At 40.6% G+C, this 25002-nt stretch overlaps 1 long non-coding RNA gene across 1 annotated transcript in view; it reads left to right on the forward strand.

Moving 5' to 3' along the window:
- Positions 1-20790, forward strand: part of LOC115296643 — an 83216-nt gene extending 62426 nt beyond the window's left edge. Inside the window, exon 3 of the long non-coding RNA XR_003910975.1 lies at positions 20603-20790. This is a non-coding gene — a long non-coding RNA (uncharacterized LOC115296643). The remainder of the gene's footprint in view (positions 1-20602) is intronic.
- The last annotated feature ends 4212 nt before the right edge of the window (positions 20791-25002 follow it).

Consider the following 25002-nt stretch of genomic DNA (forward strand, 5'->3'; position numbering starts at 1 on the left):
TCTTTTCCTCTGGCAAACTCTTTGTAATGAAGTCTACTTTATCTAATATTATTATAGCCACTCCAGCCTCCTTATGCTTACTGCTTGCATGACATATCTTTCCCCACCCAGTTCATTTCAACCAATCTGAATCTTTATATTTAAAGTGTATCTCTTATATTGCCTAGTGTATAGTTGGATTTTACTTTTTATCCATTCTGGCCATCTCTTCCTTTTAATTAAAAATGTTTAATACACTTATATTTAATATAATTTTTGATATGGTTAGATCTGGGTCCACATTTTCCCATTTAATATATTTGTCCCAAATAATACTTATGATGCACTGCTAAGAAAAGTTACCTAAAGCTTGATAATTAGGAAAGATGGCTGTCATCCTAAAAGATTATCTAAAAAGACTGCCTAAGGCCAGGAGAAGATAATTTTGTTTGACTTGCTATCTGCTATTAAGAAAACTAAGGTGCAGAGAGTTTAATCAATTTGCTCGAGATCATCCAGTAGGTAAGTGTTGGAATTGGAATTCAGAGCCTCAAGCCCATAAATTCGATCACTTTACCATACTGCTTCCCACTGGTAATTGCCTCATTATTGAGTTTATGGACAATTACCAGAGGAACTAGGGCGGGATTACTACTACTACCATTTGCTAGCTGTTGTATCTGCAATGGCATTTTCTGTTAAAGGCAAGGGCAGCTATGCGGCACCTCCAGGCACATGTGAACTAAGCCCAGGGGTCCCAGGGCAGTGAGGCTCAGCCTGAATGCATTGGGTGTTTTTTCACTCTGTTGATCAGGAACCCCTCATGTTTACCACTGCCAAACATATAGATGCATAGAAACGAAATACTGTTCTGAGGAAATATTGCTGAGCATTCTGATGATATGCATTTGTCCTTCTGTTTGATGGAGGAGTGTGGCTGAGGTGAAAGAAAGAATAGTTTGACAAGCCAAGAAAACACACTGATGTAGCAAAATGTTAGTGATGTTTTAGCACTTCCTCATGAAGCAGTGTGACCTCCTGCCACCCAGACAGGCTCTTTCTTTAGATTTTTCTTGCTCATTTGCCACAGCTGTTTGTTGTTTTCTTAAATGTTAAGCTTTTTATAGCTCTTCAGTTACTTATAAAAAGTATCAGTTATTCAGGCCATACGAGTACTGGTTCAGTGCTAGTCTAATGAGCAGTGAGAACACTGAAGGCATATTTTTGTTGCTTCTATTTTCTCACTACTCCCCCACCGCCCTCTCTCACAAGTTTCCCCTTTGGACTCAAATGACTCCAGATTTTTGGAATTCACTAAAAAGGTGAGCCACCAGTTGGTCTTTGCTGCTTAAATATAATTCACCACTTGTTAATGTTACTGGCTTTCCATCATTTTGTGAAGAGGAGAAGAATGGGTGGAACGTCACCCATAGATGCACTTAGGCATTCAGAAGGGATGCAAACCTGTCCAGATGCACCTGTGATCTCTAGGGAAAAGAAGTCTCCTCTATGCGGGGGAGGGGGGAATCCCAGGACTTGGAGTGCACTTGGAGTACCTACTGAGTTAAGTAGGAACTGTCTCTTCAATTTGCCTCCAAATGGAAAGCAGGAACCAATTACAGAAGAGATCCTGATAGAATCATAAGGAAGATTCCAGAAACCACAATCAAAACCACAAATGCCATTTATGCATTTGAAGGAATTGGACAGTCTCTCCTGGGCTTGAAGGCATTTACAGTGATGTCTCAATTGTACATATGTTCTACATGTTAGTTACAAAACACTCAGAGAAATTGTTCTGATCTTAGTGCAAGAGGATATCATTGAACCCATCATGGGAGAATCTTCTCAGGAGAGCTAATATTGAGAAAATCTGCATGTATGATCTGCCATGGAGGTCGCCCATTGGCGAGCTGCAGACACTGGGGGCCCTTGAAGTAATTTGCAAGGGTCCTCACCAAGCCTTTTTAGTTGATTTAATAAACAGCTGTCCTATATATATGTACTATTTTTACAAATAGGTAGATGATAAAATTATTAGTAAAATATCAATTTAAATACAATATTAAGTTATTAGGACTTTAAAAATTATTATTTTTATATATTTGTTTTTATCTTAATCTAGTTATAGGTTAGAAGCTGTTGTTTGAGCAAGTGATTAGCCTTTTATCCAGAATGTCTTACAAATAAACTAACTCCTTAGGAGCCACTGGCCAACTCTTTGGGTGGAAAAGGATTAAATTATGGGTTTGTTTTCAGGTATCTATACCCTCAGCCCTTCTTTCTTGGTGCTGGAAGAGGTGAAACCTTCCTTTTGGAAAGGAAGAAAATTCACCTAACATTTTTCCTGGGATAATCTTGTAGAAATGGGTCCTCATTAAACATCTTTTGAGGTGGAAAATAGACCTCATTCCAACTGGTGGGGACCTGGGTTGTTCTAAAGTGTTAGTCTTCTAAAATGTCTATTTACAGAGGAAATTGTATATCTTTTTTTTTAGCTCAGACGCTTTTATGTGTACCTATTGCAATATCATGCTTTTAAGTGTCCATGTAATAATAACGATGCCTAATAGTTACTGAGTGAGCATTTAATATAAGCCAGACACCTTTTTAAACATTTCACATGTGTTATCTCAACAAACCTCTGTGGAGGCTATTGTTATTTTATTCTATACATAAAGACATTAGACTCAGAGAGCTCAATACCTTCGCTTTCCAGCACATCTGTGATAGAGCCAGGATCTGAATCCAGACTATCTGACTTTTGAGCCAACACTCTAAACCACCACATTATATTTGCTTTGTATAGAAAGACTGACCCAAAGCTGGGATTTTTTTTATTATGATTTAAACATTTTAAGCAATTATCTTTTTCCTCATTCAATTGAGGATTTAATTTTCCTTTCTCATTTGAAAATTGTTCTATTTTGTTAAAAATCTATTTATCCAGCTAGACTATGAAATATAAAGACTTATGGAAATTCACATGAACAAGTTTTCCTAATTCTGTTTAATAAAACTTCTCCTTTTTTTCTTGAGGATGTCATTGTCCCTTCTTATGCTCTGTGGCATAAACATAGGAGCTTACATTTTCTTTTCTTGGCCTTAGTTCATTAGTCTTTATATGGTGCCATCTTTACTCTAAAAACAGTGTATACAATTATGAATTAAAGAAGATATGCAAAGGTCATAGGCATAAAAAAGATATTTAACATCATTAGTCATTAGGAAAATGCAAATTAAAATGAGATACCACAACATATACACTAACGTGGCAAAAATGAAAAGAACTGACAACATCAAGCATTGGTGAAAATGTAAAGCAACTAGAACCCTCATTAATAGCTGGTGGAAATGCAAAATGATGCAGCCACTTTCAGAAAAGCAGCCTGGCAATTTCTTATAAAGTTAAATATCCACTTACATATGATTCGCCAAGCCCACTTCTAGGTATTGACCCATGGGATATGAAAGCTATGTCCACCACAAAGACCTGTTCATAGAAGTGTCATTCATCATGGTCTCAAACTAGAAACAATGCAAATGTCCATTTGCTAAATAGATAACCACATTGTGATATTTCCAAACAAAAGAATATTATTCAGAAATAAAAAGAAACAGACTACTGATAGATACAGCAGCATGGATGGATCTAAAAAGCAACATGCTAAGTGAAAGAAGCTAGACAAAAAGAGTTTACATATTATGTGATTCCATTTACATAAAATTCTAGAAAAGGCAAAACCATAGTGACATAAAGCAGAGTAATTGTCAGGAGGGCAGGTTTGGGACTGGGGAAGGTATAGACTATCCGAGGGAATGAAGGAACTTTGGGAAGTGAAACAAATGTTCTATATCTTGGTTGTAGTGGCAGTTTGTCACAATTCATATATGTTTATCACACTTATCAAGCTGTACACTTTAAATCACACCTCAATAAAGCAGATTAGAAAAATGTGTAGAGATCTTTTTGACTGAGCTGTATGTGAGACAATTCCATTTTTAAAACTCTGAGGTTAGCTTCTGTTGAGTTCCACCTAACTGATTTAATTCAGTGTTTAATAAAAAGGCTTGTGCTTTAACATGTTTTTTATCTTAAGTTGAAGTTATTTCTTCAATTGTAAAAAAGGATGTTTTAAGTTGAATATATAACAAAATATTCAGTGAAAGAAGGAAAATTGAAATAAATGTGTTTATAATCAAAATAACGGTATCATGTATTTAGTGATTGTACAGCCCTCTGACCATCAGTGCATCTTTATATCTGCTGGTATTGGTGGTATACTGTCATACTGCATCAACTATCTTGTTTGGTTTTTTTAAATTTGTTTAATGTTTATTTTTGAGAGAGAGAGAGAGAGAGAGACAGAGCAAGAGTAGGGGAGGGGCAGATAGATAGAGGGAAACAGAATTAGAAGCAGGCTCTGGGCTCTGAGGTGTCAGCACAGAGCCCGACATGGGGCTTGAACCCACCAACTGCAAGATCATGACCCAAGCCAAAGTCTGATGCTCAACTGACTGAGCCACTCAGGTGCTCCATGGATCAACTGCCTTGTGAAGATCTTATTTAGAGTTTTAGAATTTTTATGGTCATAGGTGACATACTGGTTACAGTGCGAACTCCCTACAGTAGAAATTTTCCATGTAGAACAAAAGCTAAATCTAAAGACCTACCCAGTAAAGTTTAAGGCTGAATTTCATTACAAGAAATCAATTGATGGTTTGAGGCAAAATAATGGATCATCAAATTTATTTAGTAAGTTTCCTATAAGAACCAATAAGAAATAGTGTTTTTTCTAATCATCATATCCTTCAGAGATATGAATATGTATCCACTTATCCTATCCTTCAGTCAGAATGTGTTTATCCAAGGGTTTACTTTGAGCAAGGCATTGTGCTAAGTACCATGGGAAATGCAAAGTCGCTTAAACTATGATGATTTCAGTCCTACTCAGTTAAAACTCTGCTCTTGAAAATTGGCTGCAATGTCTATACAATTACATGCAAATATTTGTTTTTGGCCATTTCAGTTATAGGACTCAAAAGACATATTCTGAAGGTCAGAATATATAAAAGTGATGATGGGATGCTAGAAAAGGCTGAACCCCCCAGATGGGTCTCCCACCAACGTGCCTGGCAGGCCTGAAATGACGCTATTAGAGGAATCTCTTCCCCTCCAGCCGACATCACCTGGGAGCTTGTTAGAAATGCAAAATCTCAGCATCCACCCACAGACTGACTGAACTAGAATCTGCATTTTAATGAGATTCCCAGACATCTAGACAACATCATAATGTTTCTTCCAACCCTGAAGCTTTTCTGCTGCTCTCTAAGTACCAGTAGCACGCACATTTAAGGGCTTAATTCCTTCTGCTGCAATATTTTGAGATGCACTGAAGGTCAGGTGTGTGATCCCTTCTACCAGGGAGAGACTTGAACAATTCATCAGGTTTCCTGTGAGACCTCTCCTGATGTTTACTTACCTCTTGTAGTTCAATAAGCATCTTTGTAAGTAAGAGGAAGAAATTGCAGGTATCTGAAAAGCTTATGCACACAGCCAAAGGGGCTCAGATTATGAGAGCCTGCTCTGCAACACTCTGTTATTTAATAAATGTTAAATGAAAATAATAAGTGCCCTTCCTGTTGGCTTATAAATGGCTTTTGCATGGCCCTGGTACAAATACATTTTGTAATCCTTTCAAAGCACCTGTTGTTTTGTTCCTACCTGGTTCTTGTATGGATGACTGTATTTACTCACTGAGGTGTGCACGGATTACTTTAATGGATGAAGCTTCCTTCCAAGCTCTAGCTGACGTCTGAGCATTTTTAACACAGAGAACACACTTAAGGTGCAGGCTGACTAGTATCCTGATATGGTGCCCACTCTCCCCCATCCTTTTAGGAACTGCTTGTCCACAGAGGTGACCTGCACCCTGTGTTGTAAGAAGCCACCCAGAACCCAGGGCAATTAGAGAGGGGTGAGAACAGGAGTTAGGAGTCAAGCTCCTAGAGAAGTCATCTGACTTCCCTCAGCATTAATTTTCTGACCTGTAATATGGAAGAATCAGACCAGATGATGTAGGATATACTTACAATTCTACGTTAAGAACAAGTAGACTGGGAGTTAGATTTGTGTAACCATGACACCCCTTTCATATTCATTCCCCTGTGTAATCACCACAGCTCCCAACTGGAACTCCTATTTTACAGATGAAGAAACTGAGCCCCTGGAAGGATAAATGACTTCCTCAATGGCACCCAACTTGGATGGCAGGGGCTGAACTCAGGACCTGAACCCAAACATTCTGACTTGACCCCCGAGTTCTCTCCACTCCTCAGCTATCACCAACTCAGACCATTTGCTTTGTTTTGTCATGTTTTTTAAGGCTGTGCAAAGGTCAGACATTCCAAATCTACCTGCTTCTATAAGTAAATTAAAAGAAACTAGCTTAGGGGTGCCTGGATGGTTCAGTCAGTGAAGTGTCCAACTTCAACTCAGGTCATGAACTCATGGTTTGTGGGTTTAAGTCCAGTGTTGGGCTGTGTGCTGACAGCTCAGAGCCTGGAGCCTGTTTTGGATTCTGTGCCTCCCTGTCCCTCTGCCCCTCCCCCACTCATTCTCTCTCTCTCTCTCTCTCTCGATCTCTCTCTCTCTCACAAAAATTAACATTAAACAATTTTTAAAAAGAAATTAGCTTAAGAAATTGTCTCATGCAGGTAAGCAGCCGCAGAAAATAACAAATTGGATTCTATTTGGATTATACATTCTAAAGAGAGCAAAACACTTAAAAAATTTTTTTTTAATGTTTATTTATTTTTTGAGAGACAGACAGAGAGAGACAGAGCATGAGCGGGGAAGGGGCAGAGACAGACACACACACAGAATCTGAAGCAGGCTCCAGGCTCTGAGCTCTGAGCACAGAGACCGACGCAGGGCTCGAACCCAGGAACTGTGAGACCATGACCTGAGCTGAAGGTGGACACTGAACCGATTGAGCCATCCACTTTTCTAAACATTGCCTCCGTAGTCTCAAAACTCCCCTCATAAGGTGGGCAGACATGAGCATTGTTGATGCCACTTCCAAGGAAAATGAAGGCAGAACAATTAAGTAAGCTCCTTAAGGTTTCTTAGTCAGAAGTGAATGATAATCACAACCGTGCGACATTTCCATGGTCTGTTTTTCTCATCTAGCCGCTTGTCCTGCCCACAGCCATCATGCTCCCTGTTCTCATGCCCAGGTGTTGTTGGCCCCAGAAAGTGGGGGGTGGGGGGCCTGTAAGAAAACAACTCGGGAAATGCAGAATGTAACTATCTATGGATAACCTTAGGCTTTGATAACACAGGAAAGGATCATTACATCCATTCAGGACGTCATTGAATTTAAATACTTTACTTCAACTAAACCTTCTCAAATTTTTAGCCCTGCTAAAAAGATACTTATTTATCTGGAGTATAATTACAAATATAGCTTTGTTCTGCATGGATAAAATGCAAAAAAGTCAGTTAGCTAGAGTTAGAGCAAGCGAGAAAAACAGCTGCTTCCTTTTTTTTCTTTATTTTTGACAGTCATAACACCAAAGTAGCACAGAGGTTCAGAGGGTAATTTAGTGTTGTGGTTAAGAGTGTGGGCATCAAACTGCATTTACATCTCGGCTCTGCCATTCACTAACCTTTTGACTCTGAGAAAGTTATTTCTCAGGTCAGTGTCCTCGTCTGTGAGATGTGGATAATAATGGGAGCTACCTCTTAGGGTAGTCGTGAGGGTTCGGTGAGTTAATACCTGCATGTTGCTTATAGCAGAACCTCAGTAGCAGGAGCTCAACACACGTCAACTATTATCGTTATTGTGATTAGCGAGGAGGAGGAAGTTAAGCATTTTGCTTTTATGTAAACCTCATACTATATAACTGATTTCTAACACACCAAGCAAGGACATATGAGAAATTCTATTTGGTTGCCTAAATCAAGAAGTGAGTTTTAGATGGGCTGGGAGATAGCCAGTCCATTGTTGACCAAACATAGAAGATAATGTGCAAATAACCTAATATAGGATTAGTAACTTTATCCACTGTAATATCTACTGTCTGAGGTGACTGTATAATTAGAAATAATCAAGGGCCTTCTTGAACTCCAGAAAGAAAGAAATGAGTTTTAAGACACTGGAGAAATACATTGTGTTTGGTTACAATAGATTATATAGTTATGGAAGGAAAATTTCCTCATGGCAAATAAATAAATGTCTACTCTGGATTATACATCAATCTCTAATGTGTATAGTTAGTGTAAGTCAGTTTCCCTCATCCTCATGAATTATCTCTACATGAACTAATCAGTCCAAGTCCTAGAGTCAGCAATACTGACTCCCTGGATTTTGGGAATTCCCAGAGTACTGTAGCCTGTAAAGTCTGGCCACTGAAATCATCTAGTAAAATAGATACCAGAGTTTGAAAGATCAGGATCCCTGTTTCAATCCCACAGAGTCATAATGCAGACTACTTTTTTCTGCTTATTAGGAGAGACAAGAATGCACTAGATGCCTTTGTGGGAAAGCTGAAGTTACAAAAGCCTATACCAAAGATAAATATTTTAATTAAGTGAAAAGCCTCCTTAGATCTGGTGAGAAGTGGCAGAGTCTGAAATTGGCTGAAATGATTGAAATGGGAAAACTTCTCAGAAAGATCTAAATGATCCTTGGATGCAAATTTTGGCAATGTACCATTGTCTATAACATACATGGAACTCCTCTTTCGGTTCTGTCAAAGCTATTCTCAGGCTGCACAAGGAAACTAGTTACATTCATTGTTTTGCATCTAAAAAAGTATTATCCCGAGCTCCTGTCATTAACCATGCATAGTTCTGATTTTTGGCTGTTCCAAGAAATCAAATCCACTCTCAAAAAGTTAACGATTGACCACCACTGAAGCATCAAAAGAGTATCATAGGTACAGAATGACCCAAGGGCTGACCAGTGACAGTGTCTTTAGGATAAAGGCAGAGCCTCTCCTGTGACTTGTGTGCTGGGGTGGCACTAACATAGCAAGTTCTAGTGTACTTGCAAAAGAGTACGGCATACTGCTAAGCACGTGGACCCTTGGAGCCTGTGTCCTGCATCCTAAATCTGGCTCTGCCATTTTCTGGTAGCATGACCTTGTGCAAGTTTCTTTTCCTCCTTGTATCTTAATTTCCTCATTTGAAAATGAGTTCAAATCTCATAAGATTGTTGTGAGGATTAAAGTAGTAAATACATTTAGAGTACCTCACATAATTAGCATTATTTTAAGGTTGATTATTCTTACATCATCAACCATCTTTGGTCTCATCTTGTGAGATCCCATTGCCTTGACCCACAGGGGGTCATAAAGGAGACAGGTGCCCCTCTCCTCAGTGTGAGCCATTCTTCAGCATAGCCCCCCACTCTGGTACCTCAGTGGTTGATTTTTCACTTTCTTCTCTCTTTTTTCTGCCTTCTCTTCTTCCCTCTCCCCCTCTTTCTTCTGTATCTATCTCATCTATCTCTCTTGAGATACAGGTGAGAAGTAATAATGAACTTGACATAAATCTTTTTCATTTAATGGTTCAATGATTGACATATGTGCTTATTTGTCTATTTGGTTGTATAATTCAGGAGAATTATAAAGAATCAGGACCATATGCTCTATTTGCTTTAGTGTTATAGTGGAAGCTTGCATGGTACTTCATGCTGTGTGAATATTTGCATTTCAGAAGTATTAACATTTGCAATTTGTAAAAGAAAGTGTTTGAAAAAAAAACTATTTTGAATGAAATTTACCATTTGAAAATATCCACTTCCAAATTTTGAGGAAGAAAACAACTTTTGAAACCAAACACAACTTAACAATTTTGTTTATGTTATGTCTAAAGCAAAAGTAATTTTTAAAAATAGCGTCAGTGACAAAAAGACACATTTCCACATATCTATTATAGAGGTTGTCACAAGGACTGGAATAGGTATAATTTCTTGCAGCTAACACTAAAATTGGTCTGTTCGCCTTTAGCCATATGTTGGTGTTAAAACAATACAAGGCATTGCTTAATAGCATGAGGCACCCACCAGGCTAATTTATGGGATTTGGAATGTTAAGGCCAATCAAGTGATCTAATTGTTTCAACAGTACTCAAGGATTTATAATAATCTTCAAGATCAGGGTTTTGCCTGTCTGAACTTCCTTTTTGCCACCTTCACCCCCTGCTTCCTTCTCTCCCTCCTAGCAGTTATGTTCTATGTGTTTGCTAGTTTTAAGTTAGGTAGGAAACAGTTGAAGTAGGAGCCTGGGTTCAAGTCCTAGGGTAAGATTAATATGTGAAACCCATGGCAGCCGGGGGAGCGGGGGGGGGGTGTCTTTCTGTAATTACCCTTTGTGCATTTTGTAAAAACCTCTGCTGGGTAGGGAAAGACTGACAGCCTTGACTCAAGTGAGGTTTCGATGGAAGAGTGTGTGTTTATAAGGTTGGGGTAGATTGCTCAGGGAGAGCCCCATGGGAACATGGCACCACTTTGCCAGTCTCCCATCTACTGAAACACCTTCATTAGGCCCTCACACTTGCTCACTGACATTAACCTGTGCGATACATTAAAAATCCATTTTAATCAATGTGCTGCAAAATGAACTTGGACAACAGGAACGTATACAACCCCCCAAATTTCATTATTCCAAGCCCTGTAAATGCAGAGAGGGCAGTGTGATAGATGAGCAATGCCAAGCTCTATCTGACAATCATTTATACAGAGCAGGCGTCTGTGTCCCAATAACATTACACTGTTGGTTAGATAAAAAGAGAAGCAGGGACATATGCAGTTTACTTTTTTCCCCAGTGCATCCAAGTTGCTAAATTTTATAGTGACTGTAAAGAAAATATCAGCTTTCTAGTAGGCAAGAAGATTTTTGCTTGAGTTAAAAAAATTAAAAAGAACAGAGAGAAGACAGGCATTTATCTCAGCCTTTATGGAGGGGTTAATGTTTGCCAGCCCATTAACAAGTTGCCATGCAAAATCTTAGGTGTAAGCATTCAGGTTATCATCCTGGCTTTATAGACTGTAGTGGAGAGTACTTAAAGTTGTATGCAGGCAAGTAATCAGTTGGGGCTTGGGTTTCATGGGGTGAAGGACTCTGTGATTAGGGAGCAAAAAGAGACAAGACCGAGGTCTCCTGGTGAGGTGTCAGGAGGGTGCAAGACTGGTGACAGCCAAACCACGGGGACTCTGAGTGGACTCTGACAGTCATAGGTTCCCTTTAGGAGTCAAATCTACAGGATAAATAAAGACAAGGGCAGCGGAGGTCTTGGGATGCTGCCATAACCTTCTATTTGCCAGCTTACACATTTGGTTGGTGCCATATGGAAAACAATACTTTTGGTCTGGTAATAAATTGCCTGGACCTTAAGAATTGAATTTTGTTGTTGCTTTGTGAGGGGTGTTGGGGGGCGGTGTGGTTATCCTCCTCCTCTGTATCCTAATCTGTTTTTCCTAATAGACCTTATCTCTTTCAGTCTCTGTTTCCTCATATGGAAAATAGTATAATAGCTTTGGGGAAGATTAAATAAGCCACTGCCCAGTATAGAAGAGGCATTCACTCTACATTTATATCTCTTTCTCTCCTTTCAAAAGTGCCATCAGAGGAAAAACCTACAGATGTCATTAGCAAAGGATGTCAAAACACACAAAGTCTCTGCTCGTGCTTAGTGCTCAAGGGAGTCCTGGCAGCTGACACCTTAGGTGTCACAGAAGGGAGGGGTGGTGGCAGTAGTGCCAGCTTCTCATTTCCACCTCCCAGGGCCATTGAGTGGGCGCCCTCACTCACTTTCACAGAGCGGGGGTGAGGACCTACTAATTAGCATGCACTCAACGTTTGGCAAAGCCACGCCCAGATAAGGACATGAGACATCTGTAATTCTGTCTTGTGTTGAAACATAAGACCACCCATTTTCCAGAAGACAATTAAACCTGTTTCTGGGATCATAAACATCAACACTTACCGTCACTGGAAAGGTCTGGTCCAGACTATTCTTAGACATAGGTTTAGGCACCAGTTTTTTTTGTTTGTTTGGTTTTGTTTGTTTATTTATCTAATTTGAGAGAGACAGAGACCAAGTGAGGGAAGGGCAGCAGAGAGAGATGGAGAGAGAGAGAATCCCAAGCAGGCTCTGTGCTGCCAGTGCAGAGCCCCATGAGGGGCTTGAACTCATGAAATTCAGAGATCACAACCTCAGCTGAAATCGAGTGGGACGCTTAACTGACTGAGCCATCCAGGCACCCATAGGCACCAGTTTTGAGCTGTGTTCTCCTCCTTCCCTCTCAGGGAGTGGGTGTAGGGAGGGTAGGGTGGTATTCTTAATAAACCTCCCCCAGAGAACTAGAAAGATGGAGACAGGGAGAATCTCCTTCACTTCCCTTCCTTCAGTTAAAGGGCTGCTTCATGAGAAGTCTCTATCTTAGCAATTTCCTACACACAGTTTCCATTAAATGACAAGCTTGGATGATTGCTTTAAATAACATGACTTGAAGAACTTTGTTAAAAAGCATAACTTTGCCCAGGTTGAAAACTCTATAGGTGACAAGGGATTTGGAGTAATGATGACTTTGGTTTGCACCTTCAGCACCGGTGAGAGCTTGTTTGTTCTCCTTTGTTATTTGATATTGGTAGGAAAGTGGGCATGGGCTGTTTTGTGCATGATGCCAAGTCCACCTGGGAAGGGTAGGAACCAGGTGGAATTCAGGGGTGAACCGTGGCACAGGAAACGAAGTGTGCCCTGATTGACTTAATTATTTGCAAGGTTGGTTTAGGAAAATCATTTCCTTCAATCATTCGGATCAAAAAGCAATTATCTCTGGAACGTCCAGACTCCCATTCATAAAAGCACTGACTTCTCTTTCATTCGGGAACTTACCTTGGTGTAAGTAAGCACACTTACTTCTCCCTTTACACCCAGACCTAAAATGGTTGCTGTTGGCAAGAGAGGTGAACAGGCAGAATGCTTCTAGGCCTGCAGCAAATTTAAATTAGCCCAGAAAAACCCTGGTTTTCATTCTCCAGTGATCAATGTGCATTCATTTTTGTGACTGGCTTAATATTAGCTAGAGAGCATGCATAAAAAATCCACAGAGCAAATGCTTTGGAATTTGATTTATATATAAGAAGAAACCTTCCCAGAAAGCCTAACTCTCCATTTCAAACGTAGTTTAAAACCTACCGTCTGTCTAGGAGAATGGCACTTCAGCAGAAATGAAAGGTCTTGTCCTCAAAATAGGGTAGATTCTGACACACACTCCTGTGTTGAGGTCACCTTCTTCCCCTTTAATCAGTTAGGCAAAACTGTCTTGTGTTGAAAGATGCTCCTGTCCTTAGGTCTGGATGGAAAATGAACAGGTGACTTAACTCCTAACCTAGAAGCGAAGGCCTCTCATGAGCCTCTTTGCTCCACCGAGTCACTCTGTTACAGCTGGGAGCACAAGGGGTGGTAAGCTTAGGCCACTGTTTTGCCAGCACACTTTAGTAGAGTTATGGTTATTGTAAAATAGTGTAATAGTTTTCCATTGTCTGATAAATAGCTGTGCTCTGAGTCCCTCGGGTACCCCTCGCTTCCCCTCTTCTGTGGGACCACCTGGACCACCCCTATGATGTAACAGCTAGAAGGGTAACACCTGGTGCAGCTGGGGCCTTCAGGGAAGCTGCTCTGATTGTCTGACCCCTTTTTCTTCCCGGCTGTGAACTAATTTGAATGTCACTCCTGGCTTGTATTCTTCATGTTGAAAATGACTGAGCACACAGCTACCTTCCTCATGATTTCATGAAAACTCTTAAATTTTACAGTGACATCAATAGTCCTTTGCTACTTGGGTAAAGAAAGAGCCACTAATTAGACATTACTCCTAGGAATTTGTCTCAGTCGATGCACTTAGCTTCTTTCCTCTTATTCAATGGGGATTTGATCCCTAGGGACACAGGCATTTATTCAACAATTTAGACCAGTTAATTAAAACTTCAAGGCCTCTGTAAATACAATCCTTCCTCTGCAGCACCAGAACACTTGGTATGCACACATGGTAGGAGCATTAGTAAAAGCACAAAGACATTAAAAAAGAGAGGTGGCCCCATTGCTTTATATTGTTGGGGGCCTTCTAAGTGGAGCAAAATTGTGAGGCATGAAGAGAGAGCCAGAGCAGCCATGACCTTGAACCTGTTACTACAGCTCAACTCTGGCTGAACACTCACACTACTTAGAGCTTGAGGTCAAGTTTGTACAGTGGCCTTTCTAGCTGAATTCTCCTGAAAAGCATAGGCTGCTGGGTGTGTATACTATTTTTTTTTTTATTTAGGACCATGCTCTACAGTGCTGCTGTTCGCTATTTTGTTTGTATAAGTGTGCATTTGAATGAATATATAGTGTGTGAGACAAGCTATTCTAAGGATTGGGAACATTTTCAAATATTAAAAGTTAAAAGACTTTAAAGTTAAATAAGTAAGTAATATCAATAAGGGATATATATACTTTAAATTTCACATGAAGAGAAGGCAATGTTAGGGACAGAGCAAAACTTGAACCTAAATGAGCTTGGTTCATTGATGGTCTACCAACCAGACCAAAGGGAAAGACTATAGCAATTAGTACAAGGCTTTTAAACTTGAGTAACATAGGATCCTTTCAAAGAAAAATTTTCAAAGAAAGAAAAATCTCCGGAGTCCCAGTATTAATCTAAAATAATGTTACTTAAATATGTAAAACAAAAAGGAGATATAAAGTCATGCTTAAAGCTCCCATATAGTTCTAAAAAGTGATTTATAAATATGTATAAATAAAACTAAACAAAGAAAATGTAAATTCACATTAATTTAATATTGACAGATGAGGTTTTACTGACAGTAAAATGCCTCTTGCTACAGGAATATGGTGTTGTCTGCTATGATTTACGTTCTTTTTTAATTCAGTATTTCTGTACCAGTGTGAATTTTGGGGAGTAACTCAATTCTTCCACTCTTTTCTCCATCTAAATTCCTAAAAATCCATTAATATACAGCATATTGTGATAGCGTTTGGACTTCACTTGATATGAATGTATCATTTATGTGCCCAGGCTTGAGGAGCCAAGATGACAGAGAGGAAGGGAGCTCTGTAAACTTTGTCCACCCCATCTATCTAACTGAGAAGGACATTACTCTCATCTGTAAGAGTGGAAGGAGAAAATACAGACTCCAGAAAGAAGGCAACCTCAAGGATGCCTGAGTGAGTGAGTGCAAACTGGGGAGATTGGAAAAGGGGCCAGCCCGAGAAGGGCAGGGGAGGTGGGAGTCCCAGCCCAACACAGGGAAAGCACGTGGAGTTCCTGAGAGACAAAGGGAAGAGAAAGAGAAACTGAACACACTCATAGTACTGTCTCTAGAGAGGAGATAAAGAATGTTTAACCTGGCACGGAGAGAAAAACTCTAACTCCATATATGACTGCTGGGCAGTGCGAATCCTGAACCTGTGTGGCACAAAGGAAAAAACAGCTCCCACCCCTGCACAATCCTGGCAGGGAGTCAGGGGCCTAGGTGGTGGTGGCCTCGGGGGCAAGCACTTCGGCCTCGGCTGTGGGACCAGGAGCACACACCTTATTTCCACAGCACATCTCACCTCCAGGATTGGCCTCATGAATCCCAAATCTAGATGCCAACAGAGGGAAAAAATAGCCCCCACCCCTGCACGATCCTGGCAGGGAGTTGGTGGTGGCTGCTGTGGCGGCAGGGGCTCACACTTAGGCTGCGGCTGCAGGAGCGCACACCTAATTTCCAGCAGCACCCTGCGCCTCAGGCAGCGTCAATGCAAATATAGGCAGGCGCCAAGAGAATCTGCTCCCCCCCCCTACGCGTTGGCAGCCGCAGCTCTGGGGGTGTGCACTTCGCCTCCAGCAGTGGCAGCGCAAATCCCTGCCTGCACCAAGAGAAACTGCTCCCTCCCCCTACTAAGAAGCCAGTTGCCAAAGCGAGTACATCTCATCTGTGGCAGCATAAAAGTGCATGGACTAGGATTTTGAAGCGAGGCGGGCCTGGAAAATATAGCTTGGCTCGCCCGCAGCACAAGGAGATTGGACTCATAAGAGTGGCCTGCAGCACTTAGTTCCAGCAGAGGTTGGGGTGCTGCCATTCATCTCGAGGCAAACACCAAGGTGGGGCCTCCGAGAGCCATCCCCCCAGACCTATGTACATCAAACCACGCCTATCCACAAGGGGGAGCTGCTGCTTTTTTTTTTGTACTTATTTTTTATTATTATTACCTTTTTTACTTTTTAAATTTTTTAAAAAATTTTTTACTCCTTATTTTCCTTTTTCCTTTCTCCTCCTTTTTTTTCTCTTGCCATCCAGATATATTCTCCCTTATTTCATCCTTATCTCGCCCTTCGACTGTTTATACATTTTTAGACTGTCCATTGTCCTTTGTTGTCTCTGTCCCCCCTTTATTTTTTTCTTCTCTTCTTTTCTTCTCTTTCTTCTCCCTTTTCTTTTCTTCCTTTCCCCAGTTTAATTTGTTTGTTTGTTTGATTTGTCTGTGCATTTGCATGCTTTTGTTCCCTGTGTGTTTGTCTATCTGTTTTCCTTTTCAGGGCTACCCCAAGAAACAAGCCAAAGTACACATGATGAAGAATCCCAAATATTGCTGAGTAGGGAAATAAAAGAATCAAAGGCACAACAAAAGAAACTGAGAGACACCATTAAAAGAACATTTCCTGAAGCAACAGGTCCTGGACAGTCAATAAGCCTCCTTTAACAGGTGCACAGTGCACAATGAGCTTTTTAAAACTGACAGACAGAAAACTAGACAAAATGAAAAAACAAAAGAACTCTCCCCTGAAGAAACTCCAGGAAGAAGTCACAACCACAGAACTGCTCAAAACAGATCTAAACAACATAACTGAACAAGAATTTAGAATGATTTGCATACAATTAATCGCTGGGCTTGAAAAAAGCATAGAAGCTGTCAGAGAAGATATTTATACAAAGACTAGGAACCTTCAAAATAGCTGTGACGAGTTAAAAAAGGCTATAAATGAGGTGAATAATAAGATGGAGGCTGCCAATGCATGGATTGAAGAAGCAGAGAGGAGAATAGGTGAATTAGAAGACACAGTTATAGCAAAAGAAGAAGCCAAGAAAAAGAGAGAGAAATTGGTCCAGGAGCATGAAAGTAGAATCAGAGACCTGACTCATACAATCAAAGGGAACAATATCTGTATCATAGGAGTTCTTGAAGAGGAAGAAAGAGAAAAAGGTCCTGAAGGGGTGCTGGACCAAATTATACACAAAAATTTCCCCTATCTAGGGAAAGAGAAAAACATTGAAATTCAAGAGACATACCAAACTCCCCTAAGACGTAACGTAAACCGACCTTCAGCATATCATAGTGAAACTGGCAAAATATAAAGATAAAGAGAGAATTCTGAAAGCAGCTAGGGATAAAAGGGCCTTAACATACAAAGAGAAACCTATCAGAGTGGTTACAGACCTATCTACTGAAACTTGGCAGGCCAGAAAGGAATGGCAGGAAATCTTCAATATGATAAACAGGAAAAAAATGCAGCCAAGAATTCTTTATCCAGCAAGCCTGTCTTTCAAAATAGGAGAGATAAAGGTTTTCCCAAATAAACAAAAGTTGAGAAAATTCATCACCACCAAACCAGCCCTACAAGAAATCCGAAGAGGGACTCTATGAAGGAAATGTAGCAAGGAATATAAGGTACCAGAGACATCACTACAAAATATGTGTCCAGGCTCCTTCTTGTCTCTCTCAGCTCTGAAATTCAAATAATATTATTTGGTGACTATGTGATTATACACAGGCAAACATAGACTTTAAAATCATATGACATTTCTTGGTAATAATTAAAATAATGACAGACATTTATAAAGTGCTTACTCTGTACAAATCAAGCACTGTTCCAAGTACTTTATATGTTTTAATTCATGTAGCCCTTACTACTATTTTATAAAGTAGCCTTATTGTACAGATGAGGAAACCAAGGTGCTGAGAATTTCCAAGCTCACATAGCTAGTGAGGGGCAAAGCCAGGATGTAAACCTAGGTATTCTATTTCAATACTAGGTTTTTAAGCACTCTACTCTATAATCTCTTAGTGGAAACCATAATCCAAATTATGCTTATATTAATTTTTTATGAGATATAGTAACAACACACATTAAAGTGCCTCCTATAGAGCTCTAGGATCTGAGAAATTACTTGTGAGCCCCAGTTTGAAAAACCATAATTTAGTTCTCCAATCTTAAACTCTTTACTGTTTCTAGACATTATTACCATAGTGTTCTTTAATTTTTTTAAATTTACTTATTTTGAAAGAGAGAGAAAGATGAATGGGGGAGGGGGAGAGAGAGTGAGAGAGAGAGAGAATTCTAAGCAGGATTTGTGCTATCAGCACAGAACAGAGCCTGACGCAGGGCTTGATCTCATGAACTGAGCTGAAACCAAGAGTCTGATGCTTAACTGAGGCGCTTAACCAGGCACTCCTCTTTAATTTTTTAACATGTAAAAATATGTCCTAATTCTATCCATGATTTCCTTAGTTAACCATAAGGTACTATAGGGCTATAGTACTGTGTTAGTTAATTGGCATAAAAGCCCTGCTAGTAATAGAGATGATAAAAGGGATGACATGTAGGCACATGAAAATGTATGTATCTATATAGTCTTACAAGGATGAGAAATCACAGATAGTGATTTAGTCTCATTGCCTTTGAAAGGAATGGGATGAGGTGAGTGTTCTGGGGTGAGTGGCATTAAACCCTTAGAGATACTAGGAGAGGCACAGTTAACTGAAATCTTGAAATGAAAGGCTGGGTGCAGAAACTCATCCAAACTCATTCTGCCCTAAAGGTGGTAATTCACAGAAAATTCTGGAGACAATAATCCAAAGTTGTTGCTAATTTGGACCATAATGGAAGATTTCAAGAAACCTGGGAGTTGCAAAGTGGGAAGGTTGAAGAAGCAGGCATAGAAAATCATCTTAGACTTTTGCCCTTGACTTATATTTATAACGTAAATACTGCATCCAGTAAGGTTTTAGTTCAAGTTTATTTCTCCCTTGTCTGTGATTTTAACAGGGTCATCTGTGTCACTGCTGCTTGCTTGTCTTAGGTTGTAAATGAAGATAAACTGGGGAAGATGCTCAACATACTCCACACGTCACAATACCATACAAAGTCACGCTAAAGCATTTTTGAATGATAAATCAGTCAGACTTACTTACTGATCACCTACCACAGGCAAGGCCCTCTGCTAGCTGCGAATGTCAGAAGGATGGGTAACTTATGTCCCATGCTGTCAAGAAATTGCCTAGACTAAAACAAACAATACATGTGAATGTACAGATAGTAAGGCCTGCCACTGGCATAGTATGATGGCTAAGCTCTTGGGTTGTAGATTAGAACCAGTTTCAATGTCAGCTCTAGCCACTGGCTGAGTGCCTTTGGGCAATTTAACTTCACTTTCCTCATCTATAAATGGAGATGATGATGACGATAGCATTACCCATATTATAGGGCATTGAGAAGACCAAACGAGATGGTCTAGGCAGGTACAATGCTTACTATATTTGCTATGTAGAACCTAGTTTATCAAATGTGAACCTGTAGCTATTGGGGCTCTGCTAACAACGACCATGTCTGATCAAGGATGTGCTTTTGATTTTGCCTGGGTCAGGGCAGCATGGTCTATTGGAAGGTGGAGAGAGAAGCCTGGAGAAGCCAGCAGTAGAATAGTCATGCCTGGGGTCAGTGTGTATGTGTACCACTGCCCTCTGCTGGGCGTAGTTCTCACAGATTTATAGCAACTACCCAATCCATCTCAGTCTCCTCTCCTTCCAGCACCTTGTGTTTATAAAAAAAAAAAACAAAAAACTCTCCTTAGTAGAAAACTTCACAGCCCATACTAGGTAGTTTTTCCTCCTTCCAGATACTTGGGAGCCAGGGGAAATTCTATTGTCTGCCAGCCTCAGTTCCTCACCTGCTTTTAACTAATATGGAGTCTGGACAGGTATTGATTTTTCTGCTTTTCTCTGACTGCACTCATCAGTCATTTTATATTACTGGAGAGTCCATTAGCAATAAAAATAAAGGATGGAAGTTACAAAGCCCATTAGAGAAACTTACTCTCTGTATCTTCAGGGTGAGGAAAACAATTAAAAGCACGTCATCCTATAAACATTCTAATAAAGGTATGAGAAAAGTGAATAAACCGAGGATGTAACTTGTCAGGGAGATGAAATGAAATCCTCCTCAGAGTAACTAGAAGGGAGTGCCCAATGCTCTACCACATCGGAGTAGGCATGGAGCTCAAATGCTCTACATGGGTGAGATGAAAAGAGGATTAAATATGAGAATAAAGGAACATTACACAACAGAGATTCAGCTGTAGGCTCATGCGTGAGTGAATTTCAGAACTATAATGACAGCTCAAAGATGAGAGAAAGGAGTTTCCGTACAAAGGGAAGAGGTGGCAATATAACCCTGACTTTGAAAAATTAGGTGAATTGGGGAAACAAAGACATGTCTCCCCTACATTAGGCAGCCTTGTATGGGTTGTGCAGATGGTCACTGAAATTCGCTTAATTCCCCAACAGGGATTTGAGAGCGGAGAACAAAGCAGGAACAGCCCGTGGAATTTGATGCTTGTTGACTGGAGAATGTAATTGATGATGCAGGGGTCCTCACTCTCGCTGGGTTGGTATGAAGGACTAGCAGCATCCTTGGTACATGTTGGCACTCAAAATATGTCAATTCCTTTGCTCCCTTCCCTGTAAGTGGGACAGTGTGTGGAATCTATTATGAATATTATGCTGCATTTAACTGAATTTCCATTTATTTTCAGAGCCTCCAAGAAATAAGTTTCCTTTTCATGCTAAGGGCTATTTGGACATTTATTCTCTTAGGATGAGCAGTGAGTATATAGTAAGGTGTCTGTCCCTCTTGGGTCAAAAAAGTAATATATTCTTCCACAAAACCCTGTTGTAAATGGCAAAATTTATCGGTGGTTGGTTCTCTCATGCTTAGACAGCACATTGTTTGGCATTGTAGTGGGTTTTTCTACTTATTATAAAGTTGCTACATAGTATGTTTCTTTTCCAGATTACAATCCTTTGGTTATAAACAGTATAACAGAAATACTGGGAATAGTTTAAAAAATTCACAATCCCTCCTCTCTAACATTTGAAGTATTTACACTTTCCATGTTCTTCTGATCTTTATCCTTATGCATATTTACTTGTTATACAAACTCTTGCATTTTGCCTTTTCATTTAATGTTGTTTTATATATTTTTTAAACATTTATTTATTTATCTTGAGAGAGGGGACTCACAGGGGGAGGGACAGAGAGAGAGAGGGAGAGAGGGAGAGAGAGAATTCCAAACAGGCTACTCATTGTCAGCAGAGAGCCCTACGCGAGGCTAGATCTCACCAACCACGAGATCATGACTTCAGTCGAAATCAAGAGTCTGACGCTCAACTGATTGAGCCACCCACACACCCCTGTATGTTTTAATATTGCTTCATGGCAGTCATCACAGTTATAATATTTAAAGGTTGCAAAGTATTTCATTAAGTTTGTGTCTTATAATTTACCGAGTCAGTTTTCTATCAGAGGCATTAAAAATTCCTTACTATTTTTTTACCATTATAAAAAGTATCACCATAGTTGCATAAGTAAGTTTTTTCTCCACTTGAATAAATTCCCAGGAGTTGGGTTATGGTTCTTGATGTACATGGCCAATTATTTTCCTAAAAGACTATGATTTTACTCTGCCAGGAATCATGGATCAGGCCTCTCTTACATATCCTCTGACTGGCATTTGATACTGTCTTCCCCAGCACTCCCTAGGGGCCTTCCTATTGTAGCTTTCAATCTACCTTCCTTTGTCTTCTTTGTAGGCTCAGGGGCTCAGGCCTGGGACTTCTGCTCCTCTCATTTCTTACAGTCCCCTTGAACAGCCCTCTATAGTGGGCTTTGATTACTTTATCATTGATCACATCATATCCCTCAGCCAGACTTATATTTCCAAATGCCAGATGGATATCCTGGTGATCTCCCAACATGTAAGTTGGATCATGTCATCTGTGAAAAAAGTTTCAATGCGTTTCTGAAATAATTGAGATTCCAAAACATGGATCCCAAGACCCTTGATGGTATGACCCCTGCCCCTATCTCTTGCCGCTCCCATTCCATACTTCTGTCATTTCCTTGTATGTAATATGGCTTCCATTCATACCTGTGTGCCTATCAATACCCTTCTTTTGCCTCTTTTGTCCAGCTGACTCCTCTGCATCCTTCGGTGCTCAGAAGGGTCTTTGCTGGGCACTAGGCAAGTTTTGGTTTCTCTGTTATATGTACTCCAAGCTCCATTCCCAACCAACCACTTGCTCTATTTCACGGAGATCTGTTTCAGGTGCATTGATTCTGTAGCACCTCTGGACTGCCCTATGCGTGGGCTAAGCACACTCCTAAGTCCAGTCCAAGCTCCCAGCAGCACGTGCTCACAGAAAGAGGCAGTGGATGTGCACAGGGGCAGCGGGTGCGAGGGCCTGACAGTTTCTGCTATGGTCTACCTCTTACATTGCTCAAATCCACTCATGTTCCATATTAAATTCACTCCAGCTTGTCACTGATTCTTCAAGGCAATTGCTTGCCTCACACTCATCTGGCTTTCCTCTAAAATTAAAAAAAAAAAAAAAAGATTTACAACAGGAGGGCAAGTGGGACAAGCTTCAGTCCCTGATTCTGCCCTGAGGCCACAAGTGAGATGCACCTCCTTGGATGGCAGTTTTGCCGGTCTAGGCTGCTTGTTCAGTGGGGTCACCCTGAAATTCCCCTTTGAGGATCTGAGCCTCTGGTTACATTTTTGTCAAGCTCTGATTGCATCTGGTTAGTGTCTTTAAGGAATAGGAAGAACAAATTCCCTAATCAGGTCAGTTAGATAAGTGATAAGAGTGGCCACTTCTATCATGTTTTCAAAGTATCCCAAGAATGCCATGCATCTTAAATGATGACTTTATCCCTAACCTGGCACCTCAGTTTGACCTTTTAGAGACCTTTCTGATACTACCAAGCTGGCAACTGCCAGTCTGTGCAGTATACGAAAAGTGTAATGGATCCTGAGGTCATAGGCCAGCAAGGCAGCTCCTTGCTATAAAGCGGGTCCCTAGGTCTGAGGTGATATCATATGTGATTTCATGTCAACAAATCAGCCACTCTGGGAGTTCTCAGACCATGGGGCTGGCCAAAGCATTGTGGACAGTGAAGGCACACCCGTACCGAGACACATATCAGTCTCAGTAAGGAAAAATTACTATTCCACCCACACACCAGAATGGAAGGGATCTAATATGATCAACTTGCCACCAGGTGGCTGGTAGATCCTCTCAAGGGACAGTATCATATTAGGCCCCCTGGTGTTGCTTTCTGCTGCTCAGATCAGACACTCCTCAGCAGCAGTAGCTAGATCAACCTTGGTGTTTGATCTTTTAGCCCTCTGCTGATTGCTCCCTTTTCATTGGTAGGTACCTGACTGTAAACAGGCAGAGACTTTGCATTAGCAAGATGTCTCTAATGATCTTGGTTCACCGACTAGGTGCTCTCATCTCCTGCTGTCTTCAAAAGATAGTTTTCCACAATGTGCTGGGGATATGAGCTGAACAGATCATATTGTACATCAAATAGACTACAAGAAAAGAGTTGGATCAAAGTGAAACAAAAACTACAATTTTGGTGGGAAGAGGTAAAAGATCCTGCCCTCGAAGAACAAGCTGGCATGGACGGCAGGTGTGTGAGTCAGGGAAGGACAGCTGTCCCCAAAAACTGATTCTATTTAGTCACTAGTCTGCTTTGAGCAATTATCTTTGAAGATCCAATTTTTGTGCAGGGTCAATTAGCACCCTTATATTTCTCTTGTAGTGGTGGTGTAATGATCTGCAACCCATACATATAAGAAAATGTCTTAGCTCTCACCCACACACCATATTCCCAATGCCTGACCCAGTGTCCTGTTCAAAGTTCTGAATAAATATATATTTGTTGAATGAATGAATGAACAAATAAATGAATGAATAGAGTCTTTGATAGATAAAGGATACTTTATAGGAATCATTTGAATTGCAAGCTTCTCTGACCCATTTAAGACAGGACTTGAGTTGCAGAATTTTGTTTAGACACAGCATTTCAAGGGTATGCTTTCTGATAAAGGGAAGTATGGCTATAAGTGAACAATGCTTTTCACAGTGTCTGAGTCACCTCACACCCCTCCGCCTCATCTGATAGCAGTCCTTGGCAGACCCGCCCTTCGGCCGGGGATTCCCCTGGGCTGTCACCTCTTGCCTACCCCTGTGTGTTCATGCGTAGGGTTGCCAAGCACCAGAAGGTAAGCACTGAGCAGGAGGAAATGGGGAGAATGTGAAGGCAAGTTTATGGCAGTGAAACCTCCTGACGGTATGCATTTCTGTGGCTATCATGCACATTTTCCCTCATGATGGTATTTTTTATGCTGACAGGAAGATAAAGCTGGGCAATACTGGAAACACTGACTTCTGAAGTAATGCTGAAAAGGAAATAATTTGTTTCTGTGAGGCACTGTCATTATGTGTGTTGGTCTGGCCCAAGCGTCTGCCTCCTCTTGCCACCCACAAAGGTTATCTTCTTCTAATAGACTGCGGAGGAGGGTGGGGGTTGTGCCATTGCAAGCTACAGCCCCTCTCCCATGCTGCCTTCTACATCCCCCAGCCCAACAAGGACACCACGGGACGAGACAGATAGGGCTCACCACCCAAGCTTTGATGTAACAAGAGTGTCTTTATCTCCAGCCAGATAAAAGTATTTAGCCAGGGCTTTCTCCCTCAAGCATCTTTCTATTAAATAAAGCAAAAGCAGTAGAGATTGACTAGCAATTCAGTAGAAGCTAAACAAAGGATAAGTAAAAGATCAGTGTATTACATGCCCCCTAAAAATGTGTGAGCAACACTAAAGACCTTGGTAT

This window comes from Suricata suricatta, chromosome 7 (genome assembly GCF_006229205.1).
Source record: "Suricata suricatta isolate VVHF042 chromosome 7, meerkat_22Aug2017_6uvM2_HiC, whole genome shotgun sequence".
Lineage (NCBI taxonomy): Eukaryota > Metazoa > Chordata > Mammalia > Carnivora > Herpestidae > Suricata > Suricata suricatta.